This window comes from Phyllopteryx taeniolatus, unplaced genomic scaffold (assembly GCF_024500385.1).
Source record: "Phyllopteryx taeniolatus isolate TA_2022b unplaced genomic scaffold, UOR_Ptae_1.2 contig_29, whole genome shotgun sequence".
Lineage (NCBI taxonomy): Eukaryota > Metazoa > Chordata > Actinopteri > Syngnathiformes > Syngnathidae > Phyllopteryx > Phyllopteryx taeniolatus.
In genome coordinates this window covers 601,367-611,270 of record NW_026903217.1, presented here as the reverse complement: position 1 = coordinate 611,270, position 9,904 = coordinate 601,367, and the positions used below count along the sequence as shown (strand labels likewise).

Below are 9,904 nucleotides of genomic sequence, written 5' to 3'. Positions count from 1 at the left end.
AATGTGTCACTTTTTTTGTTTAGGTTGACAGTAAACTTAAACTCGAAGAGGCGGTAAACAGCTTGAAGCTGTTTTTTTTTTTTTTTTAATGAATTGTTCACTCTCTGCCGAACTGCTGCTTGTTGTGAAGTGAGTTGAGTTCACTGGCACCACACAGCGCTTGTATCAAATTTTTGCTCGCAAGTCAAAGTATAAAAAGAGCCCGACGACAGCTCGTAAATTTCGTAAGTCATGTCACTCGTCGGTAACAGCACTGCAGAGAGGAACAATTTAATTTTTTTTCCCAACAATAATCACCGAGTTGAAACGGGCTTATTCTCCGTCCATTCTGTACATTCATAATACAATTCACCATGACATCACAACAATACTGTACGTTATTCTGGGTGGCAACAAAGCGTTCTCCCATGGCACCACTTGTCAGCAAACCCTTCCATGCCATTTGACCCAGGCAGAGCGATTGAGAACACACACAGGGTGACACGTTTGAATTAATGAGTTTCTTCTTGCGAGGTGTCTCTGATTGGCAAGTCTTCTCCTTTACCGCTGTAGTTTGAATTTGTGGTACTTATTTTTTGTGGTATCCTGTGGATTTATTCTTGAAAAACTTAAGTCGTTTCAAGTTGAAAAGATTGACTCGTGTGGGAAGGCCCTCACTCTATCCACCAGATGGCTGTGTTCCTGTATCTTTGTGTGTGTGTGTGTGTGTGTGTAGGTGTGTGCGTGTATATAGTAGATGTTTGAGAGCGAGAAAATGTTCTTATTTAAACACTGTAGTAATAATAAGATGGCTTTTGTATCTTCCTGCCAGATGAAGAAGGCGATTGCTTTCTATTTGACTAATGATAGGGCTACTTGTTGTCCACCTTGTTCAGCCATTGTCTGTTTACTGGGGATTTCAAGAGAGTCGGACCATAGACTGTCTGCAGCCTGAGGTCTTCTCCTTTTGGTTACGTCTCTTCTCTTGGTTACGCCCACGTGTGCCTATGTGGCGCCCATGTTGGGGAGGTCGTCGTTCCCATAAAAGGCAATGCATGAGAATGTGACTCACGAGGCTTACCGTTTTGTCAGCAGCAAAGTGTATGCTATCAATACACAACATTAAAACATTGATCAGTTTGGAATGACCGACGTATGTGAGTGGCTGAATAATTGCTTCAGTAACCTTTTTAATTGGCGCCATTTCTATGTCATCATCGTCAGTTGACATCTTGTAGTCAAGTCATCAATGGAGACAGCAACACTGTCGTCTAGCAGAAGGAGGGAGGGCCTTCCCACACGTGTGAATCTTCTCAAGTTGAAACCTGCGTTACGTCCACCCATCCATTTTCTGAGCCGCTTTTCCTCACTAAGGAGCCTATCCCAGCTATCATCGGGCAGGAGGCGGGGTACACCCTGAACTGGTTGCCAGCCAATCGCAGGGCACATATAAACAAACAACCATTCACACTCACAGTAACACCTACGGGCAATTTAGAGTCTCCAATTCGGGCATGTTTTTGGGATGTGGGAGGAAACCGGAGTGACCAGATAAAACCCACGCAGGCACGGGGAGAACATGCAAACTCCACACAGGCGGGGCCGGGGATTGAACCCCGATCCTCAGAACTGTGAGGCAGACGCTCTAACCAGTCGGCCACCATGCCGCCACAAATGATAAATGCACATTAACAATCGAGGGTTATCGAGGATATATTTGTGGCTCTGAAAAACACGTGCAAATAATTTGTGTATTTGAAAGACACGTGGGAATCGCGGATATATTTGTGGATCTGAAAAACACGTGCAAATAATTTTGAGCCATATCTCGCCCCATAAGAAAGAAAAGATGCCTCTATATTGAAAAGTCCATCCATTTTCTATAGCACTTACTCATGAGGGTTCACAGGTGAGCTGGAGATGATCCCAGCTGACATCAGGCAAGAGGCAGGGTACACACTGGACTGGTTGCCAGTCGATGGCAGGACAACTGAGCAGACAAGTTCTCCACAATGTGGTTGTAATTAAGACAATAATGCAATGATGATCATTTCGACTGGTGAACTGGGAAGTGGACAGACAAACTTGTTTGCATCTGGAAAGGGGAGAAAGCCGATCGTGGATGGAAGCACTTGATTGAAGGGCACAAAATGGACCTGGTGGCTTTCTAATTGCTGGTCATCAGGATTTGTTAGCTGATCAGGATGTATTTTTATACACATTGATATCATCATTCTTCTTAAAAAAAACCTCTCTCTTCATAGGAGTTGACGCATCAAGATGCCGTTTGTCTTCAGGTGTTCAAGAAGGAAGAATTGTTTATTATATTGAGTTACTGTATATGTTTGTGTTTGGCATTAAATGAACTTGATATCCAGCTCTGAAATTTGCATTTCCAGTGTAATTAGTGGACTCCCCTTGCCAACTACTAGAGCAAACAGAATTAAAGAAGAAAAAAAACAGTTGATTTGATATATGGTGATTTGTTGCACATTTGTCACCCTTGGATGGACGGTAAGCGACATGTCGAATCAAGTGCCGTTATTGCTGTTATTTCATATACATTTGAAGTAGCGATGGGCACGGCAGTTCTTTTGAGTTTACTGAATCAGTTCGTTCAAAAGCTTCGTTCGCTGCACCTTGAAATTCTGTCCATAAATGGTACGAACAGAATCGGTGACAAAGGGCGGCAGCCTTGGTGGAATCCAACCCTCACCGGAAACGAGTCCGACTTACTGCTGGCAATGCGGACAAAGCTCTGAGACTGGTCGTACAGGGACCGAACAGCCCGTATCAGGGGGTTCGGTACCCCATACTCCCGAAGCACCCCCCCACAGGACCCCCCGAGGGACACGGTCGAACGCCTTCTCCAAGTCCACAAAACACATGTAGACTGGTTGGGCGAACTCCCATGCACCCTCGAGGACCCTGCCAAGGGTGTAGAGCTGGTCCACTGTTCCACGGCCAGGACAAAAACCACACTGCTCATCCTGAATTTGAGATTCAACTTCCCAACGTACCTTCCTCTCCAGCACCCCTGAATAGACCTTACCAGGGAGGCTGAGGTGTGTGTTCCCCCTGTAGTTGGAACACACCCTCTGGTCCCCCTTCTTAAAAAGGGGGACCACCACCCCAGTCTGCCAATCCAGAGGCACTGTCCCCGATGTCCATGCGATGTTGCAGAGGCGTGTCAACCAGGACAGCCCCACAACATCCAGAGCCTTGAGGAACTCCAGGCGAATCTCATCCACCCCCGGGGCCTTGCCACCGAGGAGCTTTTTAACCACCTCGGTGACCTCAACCCCAGAGATAGGAGAGCCCGCCTCAGAGAACCCAGACTCTGCTCCCTCATGGGAAGGCGTGTCGGTGGAATTGAGGAGGTCTTCGAAGTATTCTCCCCACTGGCTCACAACGTCCCGAGTCGAGGTCAGAAGCGCCCCATCCCCACTATACACAGTGTTGATGGTGCACTGCTTCCCCCTCCTGAGACGCCGAATGGTGGACCAGAATATCCTCAAAGCCGTCCGGAAGTCTTTCTCCATGGCCTCACCGAACTCCTCCCATGCCCGAGTTTTTGCTTCAGCGACCACCAAAGCTGCATTCCGCTTGGCCAGGGGTCGTGAGTTCAATTCTCACTGGGGCCTGTTGGCAATCTAAACAACTGCTATTGATTATGTGAAACAGGATAACTCCATCCAAATGCTACACTCTGCAGTTGTCATTGGAACAGCAACCTTCTTCTCCTCAGTCAATACTCACAATCTCTGTACCAAAAATTACCATTGTGGCCCGACTGAAGGTCAACAATGCATGAACAAGAGTAACTGTATTCCCCCAAAGTGACAAATACAAAGTGCTTTTTAAACACACACCTACTACTAGCCACTACGAGCTAATCTGGGACATATTATTCTGTGGCAACGAAATTAGCGCTTTCACCAAAATGCCAACGCTAGCCTCGACAACAAGTGCTAAGATCACTGGTATAGTAAACCTATCGTAAACCAGTAACTAAATGAGCATGTAAATATCATGCAAAATTCAAGCCATTTGTATTTCTGCTGCATCCACAGCCTTTTCTGCATTTGCATCTTTGCGCTAACTCACAACTGGGGTTTAGCATTTGTTTTATTGTTGTTATCATTGTGTTATCATTACGTTATTTATTTTTATTTTCTGATTCTATTGTGATTTCAATTAAAGACTTATTCGGCTAATGCCGGGACTTTGCGTATCGACTTTCGTGCAATATCATGTGTAAATGTGTGTTGGTAAAACAATTAAATTCCTTGAAACCTTGTTTTTTCTTAACAAGCTGACAATGCACTTTTGCCCACTTTGTGGTTGTGAGCTCTTTAATCAAAATGCTAACTTAGGCCTCGCCTGTGCATGTTCTCGTGGTTCCTGCGTGGGCCTTCACCAGGTACTCCGGTTTCCTCCCAAATTGCAAAAACATGCATGGTAGGTTAATTGAAGACTATAAATTGCCCATAGCATGTGTAAATGTGTGTTGGTATGACAATTAAATACCTTAAAACCTTTTTTCTAAACAAGCTGAAAATTTTCCCTGTGTTTGTTAGCTAGTTAACCAAAATGGTAACTCTAACATGAAAAGAAAGGCCTCATAGCTCAGTGGCTAGAGCACTGGTCTTGTAAACCAGGGGTTGTGAGTTCAATTCTCACTGAGGCCATAAGTTTCACATATGTTATACATGACGCTAGCCAAGGTAGGAAACCAGCTTCCTGTTTCACCATTTTGAGAGTGTCAAAAGCCATGACGTACTCTGTCATCTCTTGCTAACATACCATTCGCACTATGGTTAGCAAGCTGATGACAGACATTTCCAAGCTTTGCTCTTCATTTTATAAAATTAGGTGTTAGCTCATGAGCTAAAAAGCTAACAGAAGGCATCACAGCTCAGGGGCGAGAGCACTGGTCTTGTAAATCAGGGGTTGTGATTTCAATTCTCACTGGGACCTACCACCCAGATACAGATTCAATGTTTATGCTAACCATTCTTGAGTTATGGTTTATTTGTATTCTAATTGATATTTATTGAGAATTACAATCGTTCAGTCGAATAGAGCACCCAATAGATACCCTGTGAGGGAAGGATACAACAAGATAGGACAGGACAGGGACTGGAGTGGAAGCTTTCAGGACAGGGGGTCGTGGACCCGGCTGTACAACTGAAGTGTGGTGGGAGTGGCTATGTAAATTATAAACATCTACAGGACCAGAGTGTATGTGAGGGCCTACCCAAGAAATTCACATAGTTCACAGTCATTTGTCGCAGATGCCTGAGGAATGGAGGAGAAGTGTGCTGGTGCCCATTTTAAGAACAAGGGTGATGTGCAGAGCTGTGGGAACTATAGAGGAATAAAGTTGATGAGCCACACAATGAAGTTATGGGAAAGCGTCGTGGAGGCTAGACTCAGGACAGAAGTGAGTATTTGCGAGCAACAGTATGGTGTCATGCCCAGAAATTTTCAAAATGCTGTTTGACCATGGCAACTACCAACATCACACTCCATTGCTATCCTGCCTTTTGTAAAATACGGTGTTAGCTCATGAGCTAAAAAACTAACAGAAGGCCTCATAGCTCAGCCGTTAGAGCACTGGTCTTGTAAACCAGGGGTTGTGAGTTCAATTCTCACTGGCGCCTGTTGGCAATCTAAACAACTGCTATTGATTATGTGAAACAGGATAACTCCATCCAAATGCTACACTCTGCAGTTGTCATTGGAACAGCAACCTTCTTCTCCTCAGTCAATACTCACAATCTCTGTACCAAAAATTACCATTGTGGCCCGACTGAAAGTCAACAATGCATGAACAAGAGTAACTGTATTCCCCCAAACTGACAAATACAAAGTGCTTTTTCAACATACACCTTCCACTACCCACTACGAGCTAATCTGGGACATATTATTCTGTGGCAACGAAATTAGCGCTTTCACCAAAATACCAACGCTAGCCTAGACAACAAGTGCTTAGATCCCTGGTATAGTAAAACAGTAACTAAATGAGCATGTAAATATGCACAATTCAAGCCTCACACATTCGTATTTCTGCTGCATTTGCATCTTTGCGCTAACTCACAACTGGGGTTTAGCATTTGTTTCATTGTTGTTATCGTTGTGTTATCGTTACGTTATTTATTTTTATTTTCTAATTCTATTCTGATTTCCCTTCAAGACTTATTCGGCTAATGCCGGGACTTTGGGTATCGAATTTCATGCAATATCATGTGTAAATGTGTGTTGTTAAGACAATTAAATTCCTTGAAACCTTGTTTCTTAACAAGCTGACAATGCACTTTTGCCCACTTTGTTGTTAGCTCGTTAACCAAAATGCTAACTTAGGCCTCGCCTGTGTGGAGCTTGCATGTTCTCCCGGTGCCTGCGTGGGCTTTCACCAGGCACTCCGGTTTCCTCCCACATTGCAAAAACATGCATGGTAGGTTAATTGAAGATTATAAATTGCCTATAGCATCTGTAAATGTGTGTTGCTATGACAATTAAATTCCTTAAAACCTTTTTTCTAAACAAGCTGACAATGAATTTGCCCACTGTTTGTTAGCTAGTGTTAAGGACGTAATATAATGTCAATGTTCAATAGATCATGGAATCTTCAATCGTCCTTGCATGTTCGTTTTCTTTGTCCAAAAAGAGAGGAAAAAATAAGACACCAGAATGCTGAGTCTCAGGGTGCATTCAATCAACTGTCACTGAATGACACACCTTGTTTATTTGAACTAACTCCTTTTATACACGTCAGAAGGTTTCGTTATGACTGTTCAGCAGAAGGTTTTGATATATGTTTACCAGAAGGTACCTCTGGCCTTGGATGTTATCAGAAAAGGGGGAGTCACCTTAAAACCATCATTCTTCAACAAAAGATTAACAAAGCGGCAGGCCTGGATCACGTCTCCCCATCCTGCCTCAAAGTCTGCGCAGACCAGCTCACTCCAGTCTTCACTCAGATCTTCAACAGATCTCTGGAAATGTGCGAAGTTCCATCCTATTTCAAACGCTCCACCATCATTCCAGTCCCCAAGAAACCTGCAATCTCGGGTCTGAATGACTACAGGCCTGTCACTTTGACATCTGTGGTCATGAAGTCCTTTGAACGTCTCGTGCTGGACCACCTCAAGAGTGTCACAGGTCCCCTGCTGGACCCCCTGCAGTTTGCCTACCAAGCGAACAGATCTGCGGATGATGCAGTCAACATGGGACTGCACTTCATCCTAGAACACCTCGACAGTGCAGGGACCTACGCGAGGATCCTGTTCGTGGACTTCAGCTCAGCGTTCAACACCATCATCCCTGAACTCCTTTCATCCAAGCTTCTCCAGCTCAGCGTCTCACCTGCCATCTGCCAGTGGATTTACAGCTTTCTCACGGGCAGTACACAGCCGGTCAGGCTGGGGGAGGCCACCTCATCCACACGCAGCATCAGCACTGGGGCGCCCCAAGGTTGTGTCCTCTCTCCGCTGCTCTTCTCTCTCTACACGAACGACTGCACCTCACCGAACCCGACTGTCAAACTCCTGAAGTTTGCAGATGACACCACTGTCATCGGCCTCATCAAGGACGGTGACGAGTCTGCATATCGACAGGAAGCGGAGCAGCTGGAGCTCTGGTGCGGCCGACACAACCTGGAGCTGAACACGCTCAAGACTGTAGAGATGATCGTGGACTTCAGGAGGCATCCTTCGCCACAGCTGCCCCTCACGTTGTCCAGCTGCCTTGTGTCAACCGTCGAGACCTTCAAGTTCCTGGGAATTACAATCTCTCAGGACCTGAAGTGGGCGACCAACATCAACTCCGTCCTCAAAAAGGCCCAGCAGAGGATGTACTTCCTGCGGCTTCTGAGAAAGCACGGCCTGCCACCGGAGCTGCTGAGACAGTTCTACACAGCGGTCATCGAATCAGTCCTGTGTTCTTCCATCACAGTCTGGTTTGGTGCTGCTACAAAAAAGGACAAACTCCGACTGCAACGGACAATCAAAACTGCTGAAAGGATTGTCGGTACCCCCCTACCCAACCTTGAGGACTTGCACGCTGCCAGAACTAAGACAAGGGCGTGCAAAATCCTCTCTGACCCTCCCCACCCCGGTCACCAGCTCTTCCAGCTCCTTCCCTCAGGTAGGCGCTACCGATCAATGCAAACTAGAACTAGTAGACATTCCAACAGCTTCTTCCCTCTTGCAATCAACTTCTTAAAAAGCTAACTTATAATTCCATTACAACAAGCTGGCAATTTTTTGACTTGAGTTCATTGTCACATTTCTGTGGGGCCAATTATGTATTACTCGTGCACTCACTGTAGTTGTCTCGCCATGCTGCACTATTTGCATATACTGGCCACTCATGCCAGAGTAGCATCTGCTCCATTTGCACACTGATTGAGGAGTATCTGTAACATTTGCACAACCATTGTCCCAGATTATCGCACTACTCGTCACTTTAAACCGCATACACTCCTTGAAGTCTCAGTGCCCTTTGCACAATGGTCATTGCACCGGACTATTGCGATATTAGTCATTCGAACTGCTCTAAGTGCTAGAGGACTCTGCATCTTTTTGCACAATTGTTTTTTGTCAATGTCTTTATGTCTCCAGTGTTCTGTAAATTGACTGTCTGTTGTACTAGAGCGGCTCCAACTACCGGAGACAAATTCCTTGTGTGTTTTGGACATACTTGGCAAATAAAGATGATTCTGATTCTGATTCTGATTCATTTCCGCCACCTCCAGCTCTGCTTCCTGCTCTACCTTGGGTGTTATCAGAAAAGGGGATTTATCCTAAAACCATAATTTTTCAGTAATCTAAACTCCTACATATTCTCATGGATAACAAAACTTAATCATGTATTACCCTAGTGTTTTGGAAACGGAACTTAATTGTTAGATAATGGAACATAGCTAGTACAAAATAGAACAATCCAACACTAGTTAACCAAAATGGTAACGCTAACCTGAAAAGGAAGGCCTCATAGCTCAGTGGCAAGAGCACTGGTCTAGTCAACCAGGGTTCCTGAGTTAAATTCTCACTGAGGCCAGAAGTCTTGTTTCACATTTGTAATACATGACGCTAGCCAAGGTAGAAAACCAGCTTTCTTTATAGCAATTTTGAGCGTGTCAAAAGCCATGACGTACTCTGTCATCCCTTGCTAACATCCCATTAGCACTATGGTTAACAAGCTGATCACAGACATTTCCAAGCTATGCTCTTCATTTTGTAAAATTCGGTGTTAGCTAATGAGCTAAAACACTAACAGAAGGCCTCATATCTCAGGTGCGAAAGCACTGGTCTTGTAAACCAGGGATCGTGATTTAAATTCTCACTGGGGCCTACCACCCAGATACTATAAATTGCTCACAACATGTGTAAATGTGTGTTGGTATGACAATTAAATTCCTTAAAACCTTTTTTCTAAACAAGCCGACAATGAAATTGCCCACTGTGGTTGTTAGGTCGTTAACCAAAATGGTAACTCTAGCATGAAGAGCAAGACCTCATAGCTCAGTGGCTACAGCACTGGTCTAGTAAACCGGGGGTCGTGAGTTCAATTCCCACTGAGACCTGAAGTCTAGTTTTGTAGTTGTTATACATGATGCTAGACAAGGTAGGAAACCAGCTTCCTGAATAGTCAATTTGAGCATGTCAAAAGCAATGACGTACTCTGTCATCCTTTGCTAACCTACCATTAGCACTGTGGTTAACAAGCTGGTCATAGATATTTCCAAGCTTTGCTCTTCATTTTGTAAAATTAGGTAAAAGCTCATGAGCTAAAATGCTAACAGAATGTCTCATATCTCAGGGGCGAGACCACTGATCTTGTAAACCAGGGGTTCGTAATTTCAATTCTCACTAGGGCCTTCCACCCAGATACAGATTCAATGTTTATGCTAACCATT

The 9,904-nt window shown here is 44.7% G+C and overlaps 3 non-coding genes across 3 annotated transcripts; all 3 read left to right on the top strand.

Annotated features, from left to right (window-relative positions):
• Positions 1–4,597: 4,597 nt before the first annotated feature.
• On the top strand, positions 4,598–4,670 carry trnat-ugu (transfer RNA threonine (anticodon UGU)). Its single transcript has one exon. It is a non-coding gene; the product is annotated as a tRNA-Thr (tRNA).
• A 902-nt stretch (positions 4,671–5,572) lies between these two features.
• trnat-ugu (transfer RNA threonine (anticodon UGU)) lies at positions 5,573–5,645 on the top strand. Its single transcript has one exon. It is a non-coding gene; the product is annotated as a tRNA-Thr (tRNA).
• Positions 5,646–8,972: 3,327 nt separating this feature from the next.
• trnat-agu (transfer RNA threonine (anticodon AGU)) lies at positions 8,973–9,045 on the top strand. Its single transcript has one exon. It is a non-coding gene; the product is annotated as a tRNA-Thr (tRNA).
• The last annotated feature ends 859 nt before the right edge of the window (positions 9,046–9,904 follow it).